General features: G+C 39.4%; 2 long non-coding RNA genes across 2 annotated transcripts; one reads left to right on the plus strand and one right to left on the minus strand.

Moving 5' to 3' along the window:
* Positions 1-4,719: 4,719 nt before the first annotated feature.
* Positions 4,720-10,918, plus strand: LOC135510623 (uncharacterized). The gene is made up of 3 exons (XR_010451140.1): positions 4,720-4,983; positions 5,393-5,470; positions 10,832-10,918. It is a non-coding gene; the product is annotated as an uncharacterized LOC135510623 (long non-coding RNA).
* On the minus strand, positions 10,828-12,244 carry LOC135510622 (uncharacterized). Its single transcript, XR_010451139.1, has 3 exons — positions 11,768-12,244; positions 11,062-11,124; positions 10,828-10,964 (listed from the first exon to the last, which is right to left on the minus strand). It is a non-coding gene; the product is annotated as an uncharacterized LOC135510622 (long non-coding RNA).
* Between the last annotated feature and the right edge of the window lie 1,258 nt (positions 12,245-13,502).

Below are 13,502 nucleotides of genomic sequence, written 5' to 3' on the forward strand. Positions count from 1 at the left end.
GACACACCAAACATGTGGAAGAAGGTGCTCTGGTCAGATGAAACCAAAATTGAACTTTTTGGCAACAATGCAAAACGTTATGTTTGGCATAAAAGCAACACAGCTCATAACCCTGAACACACCATCCCCACTGTCAAACATGGTGGTGGCAGCATCATGGTTTGGGCCTGCTTTTCTGAAGCAGGGACAGGGAAGATGGTTAAAATTGATGGGAAGATGGATGGAGCCAAATACAGGACCATTCTGGAAGAAAACCTGATGGAGTCTGCAAAAGACCTGAGACCGGGACAGAGATTTGTCTTCCAACAAGACAATGATCCAAAACATAAAGCAAAATCTACAATGGAATGGTTCAAAAATAAACATATCCAGGTGTTAGAATGGCCAAGTCAAAGTCCAGACCTGAATCCAATCGAGAATCTGTGGAAAGAACTGAAAGCTGCTGTTCACAAATGCTCTCCATCCAACCTCACTGAGCTCGAGCTGTTTTGCAAGGAGGAATGGTAAAAAATTTCAGTCTCTCGATGTACAAAACTGATAGAGACATACCCCAAGCGACTTACAGCTGTAATCGCAGCAAAAGGTGGCGCTACAAAGTATTAACTTAATGGGGCTGAATAATTTTGCACGCCCAATTTTTCAGTTTTTGATTTGTTAAAAAAGTTTGAAATATCCAATAAATGTCGTTCCACTTCATGATTGTGTCCCACTTGTTGTTGATTCTTCACAAAAAATACAGTTTTATATCTTTATGTTTGAAGCCTGAAATGTGGCAAAGGGTCGCGAAGTTCAAGGGGGCCGAATACTTTCGCAAGGCATTGTAAGTGTTAAGTATTTTTCTTCAGTATTTTTCTTAAAACTTTGGCATATTGAGAGATGCACACTTATTTGAAGCCAGCACCTAAAACGGCGCCACTGTCGACAAAGGGGCATTTATCAAACACTCTCAGTACAAAGGAGCATTTACTTCCCCTGTTGGAGCATTAGAAAAGTCAAAGGAATTAATTTGGAAATTAAATTTGCCCAACAAATTGAAGAGCAAGATGACATAAAGGATGATTCCGGATTGTCGGGGGCCGAGCCCCTATATACAACACATTCGGAAAGTATTCAGACCCCTTGTCTTTTTCAACATTTTGTTACGTTACAGCCTTATTCTAAAATGTACTAAATTGTTTTTTTTGGAAGGTGAACCTTTGCCCCAGTCTGAGGTCCTGAGCGCTCTGGAGCAGGTTTTCATCAAGGATCTCTCTGTACTTTGCTCCGTTCATCTTTCCCTCAATCCTGACTAGTCTCCTAGTCCCTGCCGCTGTAAAACATCCCCACAGCATGATGCTGCAACCACCATGCTTCACCGTAGGGATGGTGCCAGGTTCTATTTCAATCTTGGTTTCATCAGACCAGAGAATCTTGTTTCTCATGGTCTGAGAGTCCTTTAGGTGCCTTGTGGCAAACTCCAAGGGAGCTGTCATGTGCCTTTTACTGAGGAGTGCCTTCTGTCTGGCCACTCCACTCTATAAGGCCTGATTCGTGGAGTGCTGCAGAGATGGTTGTCCTTCTAGAAGGTTCTCCCATCTCCACAGAGGAACTCTGGAGCTCTTTCAGAGTAGCGATCGGGTTCTTGGTAACCTCCCTGACCAAGTCCTTTCTCCCCCAATTGCTCAGTTTGGCCGGGCGGCCAGCTCTAGGAATAGTCTTGGTGGTTCCAAACTTCTTCCATTTAAGAATGATGGAGGCCACTGTGCTCTTGGGGACCTTCAATGCTGCAGAATCATTTAATACCCTTCCCCAGACACTATCCTATCATGGAGCACTACGGACAATTCCGTCGACCTCATTGCTTGGTTTTTGCTCTGACATGCACTGTCAACTGTTGGACCTTACATAGAGAGGTGTGTGCCTTTCCAAATCATGTCCAATCAAGTTGTAGAAACATCTCAAGGATGATCAATGGAAACAGTATGCACCTGAGCTCAATTTTGAGTCTCATAGCAAAGGGTCTGAAAACTTATGGAAATAAGGTATTTCTGTTTATTATTATTTTAAATTTGCAAAAATTGATAAAAACCTGTTTCACTTTGTCAATATGGGGTATTGTGTGTAGATTGATGAGGGTAAATGTTAATTTAATCCATTTTAGAATCAGGCTGTAACGTAACAAAATGTGGAAAAAGTCAAGGGGTCTGAATACTTCTGAATGCAGTGTAAATAAAGGGGGGGGAGACTAGGGGACGGTAAAAGAAAAGGAAGGACGTGGGGAAGAGTTTGCTCGGACAAATTGAGGTATTGTCTTGCTCCACAGGGTAGAGTTGGACAACACAGCACTTCATTTCCGAGCTGATTGCCGTGCTGCCCGGTGGCACTGTGACTGCCAGACAGACGCTGAATGAAAAGCCCCTCTCCTTGTTATTTTTTTCCCGTATGGTGAATAAATCACCGGCAAAATCAGATGATCATCAGGAGAGATTTATGGGAATGATACAACGAAATGTGACTACCGCAAGAAAAACGCTGAGGTTTGTTCAATCTGGGATCCTTGAGTAAACAAATCAGGCAGGCTTTCTGAGGGCATTTGTCTCAATTCAGGCCTGGAATGGGGAAGTGTGTTAATCAACACAATAGAGGAAAAGTGGAGGCACGTTTCAAAGGGCCTCCTCTATTGTGACCAAACAGAACAACACAAGCTCCCTTTCTTACTTCATCCAGTGAGCTTCAGGCGAGATGAGAGCTGAACTGACTGATCGTGTCTCTGGACTATATAGTATTTGATGGAGCAACCCCGACATCGAGGGGGAGGTGTGGCGGATATATTACATGATACTAGGAGACATAATGAATGTTCAGTGCCAGAATGACTTTGATACAGGTTGTAAAAAAACGAATACCATTTTTACAGTCAAACGCAAATGTGGTCGTCCTGTACGGGACATCAAAATATTCATTTGCACAGGTAGACTTTGCACAGGCATCTCTCCCTTGGCACCCCATCCTCTCTGCTATCAGGGTGTCTCAAAGGGGGGATGAGTAATGCATTTCTATTATTGTACCATGCATGGTGTCACATTGGCGGCTTTATCAGGAAGTTGTTGTAGGGCGAGGGGATGTTATTCCGTGGGCCGGGCCGGCATTAATCTCTGTCACTTGTCCTCTCTGATTAATACTCCTTTCCAATGAGGCAGCCATGGCCCCCGCTTCAATTGTTACTTTGTGATAGTGCTTGTGTTTGCCGTAGTCGACAACCCGCACGCTTGACATTGAAGCCTTGCTAATCCAAATCAATGCAGGAAAATAAACACAGAAGAAGAACATTTTCCGTAACGAGAAACAAGAGCGACAAGATAATGGCAGGTTTTGGGGTTATCTTTTTTGGCCTTTTTTGTCGAGGGGGGCGGGGTCCACCCTGTACGTTCCAAGTCCATTGCGAGTAGAGCGGCAGGCGCAGCAACGACTTTGATCAAGAGCAATTCGTCTTTCACCAGGAGCAAGAAGAGGCACAGAGACCCAGGTTTGCCTGAGAGACAGTAGAAGTGGAATTCTAAAACATATAGAGAGAGACGTTTAAGGAGCCAAATGGGAAAGATCTATCATAACGAGCTTCTGAATAATGAATGCAGGGGCTTAGCCCAGGGGTATCTGATCAGAGGCGGCTATTGCCCACGTCTTTAGCGTTCAGCGGTAGCGCTCGACTATGCCACTCTTTCCAACCAGCTCGGGCACGATCATTACTTGAACTAAGACCATCAAGATGGCCACCCCCGCTTTGGGTCCATAGTGTTTGATTACAGATGATTTATTACCAAACTGTCATTCACTAACTGGGTCCTGTTCTCTTTCTCTTTCTCCGTGTCACTCCTGCTGTGCCGAGGGATCCTCATGTCGTTATAAAGAGCTCATTTATATTAAAATGAGTATTACCTCTTAATTCTCTACATACATTTTAGACACAGCGTGCGGCACCACCGGGGCTTTCCAATCCCACCTGGCGTCCGCACGGCCTCTGGAATACATCAGATGCTTTATGGCGACGTGAGTTCATTGCTGTGATTCTCCATGAAGGCTAAAGAAGAACGCGGCCCTGGAAACATACATTAAGAGCGGGAATTTCCACGTTTGCCATAATGGAAGTTTAATATACATTAAATAAAACAGACCTACAGCTATTTATGTAGAACCCAACCTGTCAATCATTCCATTCAAGGGCGTCTATAATGTTCACTGGAGGCTAAAAAGGAAGCGATAGAAATCCACTTTGTAAAAACAGTGATATAAATATGGATGTAAAAACAGCAAATTAATGAAGGAAATTATTACTGTTTCCCCCACGTGCACTTCATTATCTTGCACATCTGTTGTGACAATTGAGGTATGACTAACACACATAACTACCTCACCCCGATCTTCAAAGAGACCACTTACAATACAACCCCAATCCTGGCGGACCTCATTTCATTCCAAACCAACATAGATTCTCAGGAAGAGCTCAGTGATATCCCTCATGTAGGAAACACACAAACACACCACAAGACACGAAAGACATGCAAATGAGGACAAGGTCCAGACAAAAGACATGTGGAGCCAGAGGGAACAGGGACCGAGGGAGGATCATTGGACCACTGAAGACCTGGAAGAGCTCTCCTCAATCAAGGAAGAGGAAATAATAATGGGGGTATTTAATACAGCCAGAAGATGAAAAATAATAACATATTGATTAGAGCAACGTAGCGCTTTCAAAGAGCGTAATGGCCTGATTCATGGTATTGATCACACAGCTGGCTCAGGAGCTGATTGGAGGTTGGGAGGGACCCCGAGTGAGCTCTTTCTACATCTCTTCAGTACACAATTCATTTGGACAGTGTGCCAGGATCTCTCAACACTGGGTCCAAGGGTTAACCCATGCCGATCAACACATATTCCGTTAGGTTGGCAGCTCTAAACGTACTGTCTTGAACCTTTGATGGGGAATTAATATGTATCATGTTTCAGGTAAGACCCAAATGCAGACTGTGTTGAAGTAACAGTGTTTATTACAGCAACAGGGGCAGGAAAACGACCTGGTAAAGGCAGGCAAGTTGATAATCCAGAGTAGTTGCAAAGGCACAGGATGGCAGGCAGGCTCAGGGTCAGGCAGAATGGTCAGGCAGGCGGGCTCAGAGTCAGGACAGGCAAAGGTCAAAACCAGGAAAGCGAGAAAAAGAGAGACTGTGAAAAAGCAAGAGCTGAGACAAAACGCTGGTTGACTTGACAAACAAGATGAACTGGCAACAGACAAACAGAGAACACAGGTATAAGTACCATGGGAATAATGGGGAAGATGGGCGACATCTGGAGGAGGGTGGAGTCAAGCACAAGTGAAACAGATCAGGGCATGACAATATGACTACTTCCATTTCAGGTTGAGGATGTAATGGATCTCGTCCTCCTCTTCTGAGGAGGAGTAGCGAGAAGGATCGGAAGACCAATTTGCAGCGTGGTAAGTGTTCATGATGTAATATTTAATGAATCAAAACTGAACACTGAAATACAAAAAACAATAAAGTGAACGAATGAAAACCGAAACAGTCCTGTCTGGCGACAAACACAAAGACAGAAAATAAACACCCACGAAACACAGGTGGAAAAAAGGCTAACTAAGTATGATTCTCAATCAGAGACAACTAACGACACCTACCTCTGATTGAGAACCATACTAGGCCGAACACAGAAACCAACATAGAAAAACAAACAGACTGCCCACCCCAACTCACGCCCTGACCATACTAAAATAAAGACAAAACAAAGGAACTAAGGTCAGAACGTGACAGAGGAGCCTTTTACATTTTCCTGAAATAGTTTGTGTGGGGTATAGTCTGTATTATATATATATTTAAATAAAATAAATTGGGTTATATGCTTTCCCTTTTGGCATTGCAGTTTTTCACCTATCCAGTGTTTGTGTCTGTTGATGAGGTATCCAGTGTTTGTCTGTTGTTGAGGTATCCAGTGTTTGTCTGTTGTTTAGGTATCCAGTGTTTAGGTTTGTTGTTGAGATATCCAATGTTTATGTCTGTTGTTGAGGTATCCAGTGTTTGTGTTGTTGAGGTATCCAGTGTTTGTCTGTTGTTCAGGTATCCAGTGTTTATGTGTTGTTGAGATATCCAATATTTATATGGTTGAGGTATCCAGTGTTTATGTGTGTGTTGTTGAGGTATCCAGTGTTTGTGTTGTTGAGTTATCCAGTGTTTATGTGTGTGTTGTTGAGGTATCCAGTGTTTGTGTTGTTGAGTTATCCAGTGTTTATGTGTGTGTTGTTGAGGTATCCAGTGTTTATGTGTGTGTTGTTGTGGTATCCAGTGTTTATGTGTGTGTTGTTGTGGTATCCAGTGTTTATGTGTGTGTTGTTGAGGTATCCAGTGTTTGTGTTGTTGAGGTATCCAGTGTTTGTGTGTGTTGTTGTGGTATCCAGTGCTTATGTGTGTGTTGTTGTGGTATCCAGTGTGTATATATGTGTTGTTGTTGTTGTTTTTTTGTTTTGTTTTTTTAACCTTTATTTAACTAGGCAAGTATTTATATATTTGTTGTTGAGGTATCCAGTATTTATATATGTGTTGTTGAGGTATCTGGTATTTATATATGTGTTGTTGTGGTATCCAGTGTTTATGTATGTGTTGTTAAGGGATCCAGTGTTTGTGTCCATTGTTGAGGTATCCAGTGTTTATGTGTGTTGTTGTGGTATCCAGTATTTATGTGTGTTGTTGTGGTATCCAGTGTTTATGTGTGTTGTTGTGCTATCCAGTGTTTATATATGTGTTGTTGTGGTATCCAGTATTTATATATGTGTTGTTGTGGTATCCAGTGTTTATATATGTGTTGTTGAGGTATCCAGTATTTATATATGTGTTGTTGTGGTATCCAGTATTTATATATGTGTTGTTGTGGTATCCAGTATTTATATATGTGTTGTTGAGGTATCCAGTATTTATATGTGTGTTGTTGTGGTATCCAGTATTTATATATGTGTTGTTGAGGTATCCAGTATTTATATATGTGTTGTTGTGGTATCCAGTATTTTTATATGTGTTGTTGTGGTATCCAGTGTTTATATATGTGTTGTTGAGGTATCCAGTATTTATATGTGTTGTTGTGGTATCCAGTATTTATATATGTGTTGTTGAGGTATCCAGTATTTATATGTGTTGTTGTGGTATCCAGTATTTATATGTGTGTTGTTGTGGTATCCAGTATTTATATATGTGTTGTTGAGGTATCCAGTATTTATATATGTGTTGTTGTGGTACCCAGTATTTATATATGTGTTGTTGAGGTATCCAGTATTTATATATGTGTTGTTGTGGTATCCAGTATTTATATATGTGTTGTTGTGGTATCCAGTATTTATATATGTGTTGTTGAGGTATCCAGTATTTATATATGTGTTGTTATGGTATCCAGTATTTATATATGTGTTGTTAAGGTATCCAGTATTTATATGTGTTGTTGTGGTATCCAGTATTTATATGTGTGTTGTTGTGGTATCCAGTATTTATATATGTGTTGTTGAGGTATCCAGTATTTATATATGTGTTGTTGTGGTATCCAGTATTTATATATGTGTTGTTGTGGTATCCAGTATTTATGTATGTGTTGTTGAGGTATCCAGTATTTATATGTGTGTTGTTGTGGTATCCAGTATTTATATATGTGTTGTTGAGGTATCCAGTATTTATATATGTGTTGTTGTGGTATCCAGTATTTATATATGTGTTGTTGTGGTATCCAGTGTTTATATATGTGTTGTTGAGGTATCCAGTATTTATATGTGTTGTTGTGGTATCCAGTATTTCTATATGTGTTGTTGTGGTATCCAGTATTTCTATATGTGTTGTTGTGGTATCGAGTATTTATATATGTGTTGTTGTGGTATCCAGTATTTATATATGTGTTGTTGAGGTATCCAGTATTTATATATGTGTTGTTGAGGTATCCAGTATTTATATATGTGTTGTTGAGGTATCCAGTGTTTATATATGTGTTGTTGTGGTATCCAGTATTTATATATGTGTTGTTGTGGTATCCAGTATTTAAATATGTGTTGTTGTGGTATCCAGTGTTTATGTGTGTTGTTGAGGTATCTGGTATTTATATATGTGTTGTTGAGGTATCTGGTATTTATATATGTGTTGTTGTGGTATCCAGTATTTATATATGTTGTTGAGGTATCTGGTATTTATATATGTGTTGTTGTGGTATCCAGTGTTTATGTATGTGTTGTTAAGGGATCCAGTGTTTGTGTCCATTGTTGAGGTATCCAGTGTTTATGTGTGTTGTTGTGGTATCCAGTATTTATGTGTGTTGTTGTGGTATCCAGTGTTTATGTGTGTTGTTGTGCTATCCAGTGTTTATATATGTGTTGTTGTGGTATCCAGTATTTATATATGTGTTGTTGTGGTATCCAGTGTTTATATATGTGTTGTTGAGGTATCCAGTATTTATATATGTGTTGTTGTGGTATCCAGTATTTATATATGTGTTGTTGTGGTATCCAGTATTTATATATGTGTTGTTGAGGTATCCAGTATTTATATGTGTGTTGTTGTGGTATCCAGTATTTATATATGTGTTGTTGAGGTATCCAGTATTTATATATGTGTTGTTGTGGTATCCAGTATTTTTATATGTGTTGTTGTGGTATCCAGTGTTTATATATGTGTTGTTGAGGTATCCAGTATTTATATGTGTTGTTGTGGTATCCAGTATTTATATATGTGTTGTTGAGGTATCCAGTATTTATATGTGTTGTTGTGGTATCCAGTATTTATATGTGTGTTGTTGTGGTATCCAGTATTTATATATGTGTTGTTGAGGTATCCAGTATTTATATATGTGTTGTTGTGGTACCCAGTATTTATATATGTGTTGTTGAGGTATCCAGTATTTATATATGTGTTGTTGTGGTATCCAGTATTTATATATGTGTTGTTGTGGTATCCAGTATTTATATATGTGTTGTTGAGGTATCCAGTATTTATATATGTGTTGTTGTGGTATCCAGTATTTATATATGTGTTGTTGAGGTATCCAGTATTTATATGTGTTGTTGTGGTATCCAGTATTTATATGTGTGTTGTTGTGGTATCCAGTATTTATATATGTGTTGTTGAGGTATCCAGTATTTATATATGTGTTGTTGTGGTATCCAGTATTTATATATGTGTTGTTGTGGTATCCAGTATTTATGTATGTGTTGTTGAGGTATCCAGTATTTATATGTGTGTTGTTGTGGTATCCAGTATTTATATATGTGTTGTTGAGGTATCCAGTATTTATATATGTGTTGTTGTGGTATCCAGTATTTATATATGTGTTGTTGTGGTATCCAGTGTTTATATATGTGTTGTTGAGGTATCCAGTATTTATATGTGTTGTTGTGGTATCCAGTATTTCTATATGTGTTGTTGTGGTATCCAGTATTTCTATATGTGTTGTTGTGGTATCGAGTATTTATATATGTGTTGTTGTGGTATCCAGTATTTATATATGTGTTGTTGAGGTATCCAGTATTTATATATGTGTTGTTGAGGTATCCAGTATTTATATATGTGTTGTTGAGGTATCCAGTGTTTATATATGTGTTGTTGTGGTATCCAGTATTTATATATGTGTTGTTGTGGTATCCAGTATTTAAATATGTGTTGTTGTGGTATCCAGTGTTTATGTGTGTTGTTGAGGTATCTGGTATTTATATATGTGTTGTTGAGGTATCTGGTATTTATATATGTGTTGTTGTGGTATCCAGTATTTATATATGTTGTTGAGGTATCTGGTATTTATATATGTGTTGTTGAGGTATCTGGTATTTATATATGTGTTGTTGAGGTATCTGGTATTTATATGTGTGTTGTTGTGGTATCCAGTGTGTGTGTGTGCCTGCTCTATTTCTTAGCCTCTCAAACACAGTGGTTCCCTCCCTAAAGGGGTTAACACACGTTGATTGGCCTGGACCCTTTATTTTGGCTCAAAGACAAGCTGCTTTACAATATGCATGGGATAATTGGGATTAGTAGCAGTTTTATATGTAAAGTATATTCATTAAATGCATATTCATTTAGAGAATTCTTGGCAGGGTGGTAGGTGGCTTATCCATACACATATGTTCTGCTGTAAACGTTTACGATGAATGGCTTTGACTGTGAAAAAGACTTGAAACTGGCCAAAGTTTACTTTTTCAGTGTATAAATGCCAACGTCTGACCTGGGCCGTTTAGAAAACTCTTCAAATGATCTTATTCCCAGCTCAAAGAAACAGGAAAATCGATGCCTCAATTTATAGCACTTCAACACCACTCTAAATGTCCCTCAATATAACACAATTAAAGGGAGACAAGCTGATTCAACTAAATGATGCCTTTAACGAGTGTCGTTTGTTATGAATTTGCTTTGTGAATTGTTGGGGTTTCTGAGAATGTACAATTGCTTCACACAGCTGCATTCTTCTACTCTCATATTCACATTGGAACACGTGACCATGGCAATGTGCTAAAGCAGTGAGGTAGTGCTTAAAAAACAAAGACAATATTTCAACAATACTTTATTAACTTCAAGTGCTAAAGGTAGTAACCTGCAATTACGAAAAACTTAAAAACACACAAACACAAAGGCTTAGGTAAAAACAATATATTGACCTAGGCCTATATCACAAGATCCTTAGAATTATTTTGGTTCAGGTCATGTTATGATATGAACAAAGGAATCTAGCCTGAGAGCATATTTCTATTCTGGCCTTTGGATCAGAACATATAATGTCCATGGCCTTTTCATTGTAAAAGTCCTGATCTTCTCAAAAATATGTTTGCCAGGTTGTGTCCAGTCCGGGGGATGCATTCACATGTCTGTGAGGAAGGACGTCAACGTTGCACAGCAGCTGTAACCTGGTTCCATCTAAGTGAAAGCTCCATGGCCACAACACCACCAGGCTCCAGACAACTAAAGCTGTATAGGGAGGAAAGCAGAGAAAAAATAGACAAGACATGAATACCTTGCATAACATTCATTGACCCCCAAATTCAACCTATAAACTTACAAATACCTGATGTGTTGCATGTTCACCCTCAATCATCTCCTTTTGTTGGTGGCGGAGAGCAGGTTTATGCTGAAAGACCACAAAAATGTGTTAAGAGATTAATTAATTAATGTTCTATAGCTTGTTATTGCTTGTTGACTGCTACAGCTGTACTTACACGCCCTGTAACTGCTTCCAGCCCAACAAAGCAGACACAAGATAACTAGCTATATTTAGCAAACATTCATAATTACCAACTGGTAAATGGTAATGATCAATTTAGCAAGCTAGTTGAACATTGCAAAAAAAATTGGTCATCTATAATCCAATAGTTAGCTAGCTATTTAGCGATCATTTCATCGTGGCTAGCTAACTCGCCAATTTACAATGTGTCCCTATAACGTAACATGCGGTTTGATAAGCTTGTTAATCGATTAGTATTTGCACCACAGTGGATATTTTCTGTAGCTACCTAGTTAAAAACGGGCAAACATGAAAAATAGTATCATCATGTTAGCACATCACCATTCAACACTAACAGCAGAATGCAACTGGCCAGCTCAGCTAGCTGGGTTAACGTTGCTTCGTCCCGCACTGAAACATCTGTAAACAATGGATAAAGCAAGCTATAACGGTGACTGTATGCAACTGGCTAGCTAGCTAGCTATATAGCTAGCAATGAAAACAACTTTGATACAGTTGAGACGTTGGCATTTTAACAGTAGACTCTTACCAGTGTATGGATTATGATGATTCACGGCAGACTGAAACACTTTCAAGGGTAGCCTAGTGGCTAGAGCGTTGGGCTAGTAACCGGAAGGTTGCGAGTTCAAACCCCCGAGCTGACAAGGTACAAATCTGTCGTTCTGCCCCTGAACAGGCAGTTAACCCACTGTTCCCAGGCCGTCATTGAAAATAAGAATTTGTTCTTAACTGACTTGCCTGGTTAAAAGGTAAAATTAAAAAATCCTTCCCACTCTGCTTCAACCAGTCCAGACTGCTTTGTGCCGTTCGCGAACGAGTCTTGTAGGTGAACGTTGGGAGCCGGCTCGCATTTCAGAAGAGCCGAATCTATTTATAAAATTTGAAACGAAAATTAAGATATAAATATTCAAAATATTTAAATGAACATAATTAACTAATTAAAAGAAGAAGAAAAAAAATATAGGCCTAAATACTCAAGTGCACATATATTCGTTCTGACTGTCTGCTCAGACAAACAGCCTCACCTGTTGTTCCTGTCAATCAGACGCGCAGTGTCAACCAATGAATCAAAGATGCGTGAGGGAGGGCCGAGCCAACTCAATTTAATTCAATTCAAGGGCTTTATTGGCATGGGAAACATGTGTTAAAGCAAGTAAGGTAGATAAAAGGTAGATAATATATAAAGTGAAATTAACAGTAGACATCACACATACAGAAGTTTCAAAACACTAAAGACATTACAAATGTCATATTATATATATACAGCGTTTTTACAATGTACAAATGGTAAAGGACACAAGATAAAATAAATAAGCATAGATATGGGTTGTATTTACAATGGTGCGTGTTCTTCACTGGTTGCCCTTTTCTCGTGGCAACAGGTCACAAATCTTGCTGCTCTGATGGCACACTGTGGAATTTCACCCAGTAGATATGGGAGTTTTTCAAAATTGGATTTGTTTTCGAATTCTTTTTGGATCTGTGTAATCTGAGGGAAATATGTCTCTCTAATATGGTCATACATACAACTCACTCACAGTCACACACTTAGCAGCGGAGGAGAAAGGAAGGACAGCTGTGAAAACAACAGCTGGAAAATGAGTCGGAAGCACAGGAGCATTTGGATGCATTTTAATAATGTAGACAATGTTAGAGCAGTGTAGTGTAGAATTTGCCAAAACAAATTCTCATATAAATCCGGCTCTACGCACAATTTACACCGGCATATGCGAACTGTGCAACCAACTGTGAAGCTAGCTGTAGCGGAGCTTGAGAAACTAACGGGCCTGTTAGTGATAGCGGTGGAGCCAGCACCTCCACACGTGGAGATGTAACCACTCAGTCAAGTAGGTCTACTCCGTGACCCACAGCAACGCAGTCTTCTATGTGCCAGTTTATGCCAAAGTCCATGTCTGTAGCAAAACAAGGCCAAATTGATATTCCATAGGCTAAAACTATTGCCACTGATTTCCAGCCATTTTAGATTGTGGAGGACAGAGGTTTTACAAATTATAGCAAAAGTCTAAATCCAATGTACACAATTCCAAGCCGGAAACCCCTTTCAAAATCACTTATTCCACAACTGTATTTTTTTTATACCTTTATTTTACTAGGCAAGTCAGTTAAGAACAAATTCTTATTTTTAATGACGTCCTAGGAACAGTGGGTTAACTGCCTGTTCAGGGGAAGAACGACAGATTTGTACCTTGTCGGCTCAGGGGTTTGAACTTGCAACCTTTCGGTTACGAGTCCAATGCTCTAAC

Source organism: Oncorhynchus masou, chromosome 23, assembly GCF_036934945.1.
Source record: "Oncorhynchus masou masou isolate Uvic2021 chromosome 23, UVic_Omas_1.1, whole genome shotgun sequence".
NCBI lineage: Eukaryota > Metazoa > Chordata > Actinopteri > Salmoniformes > Salmonidae > Oncorhynchus > Oncorhynchus masou.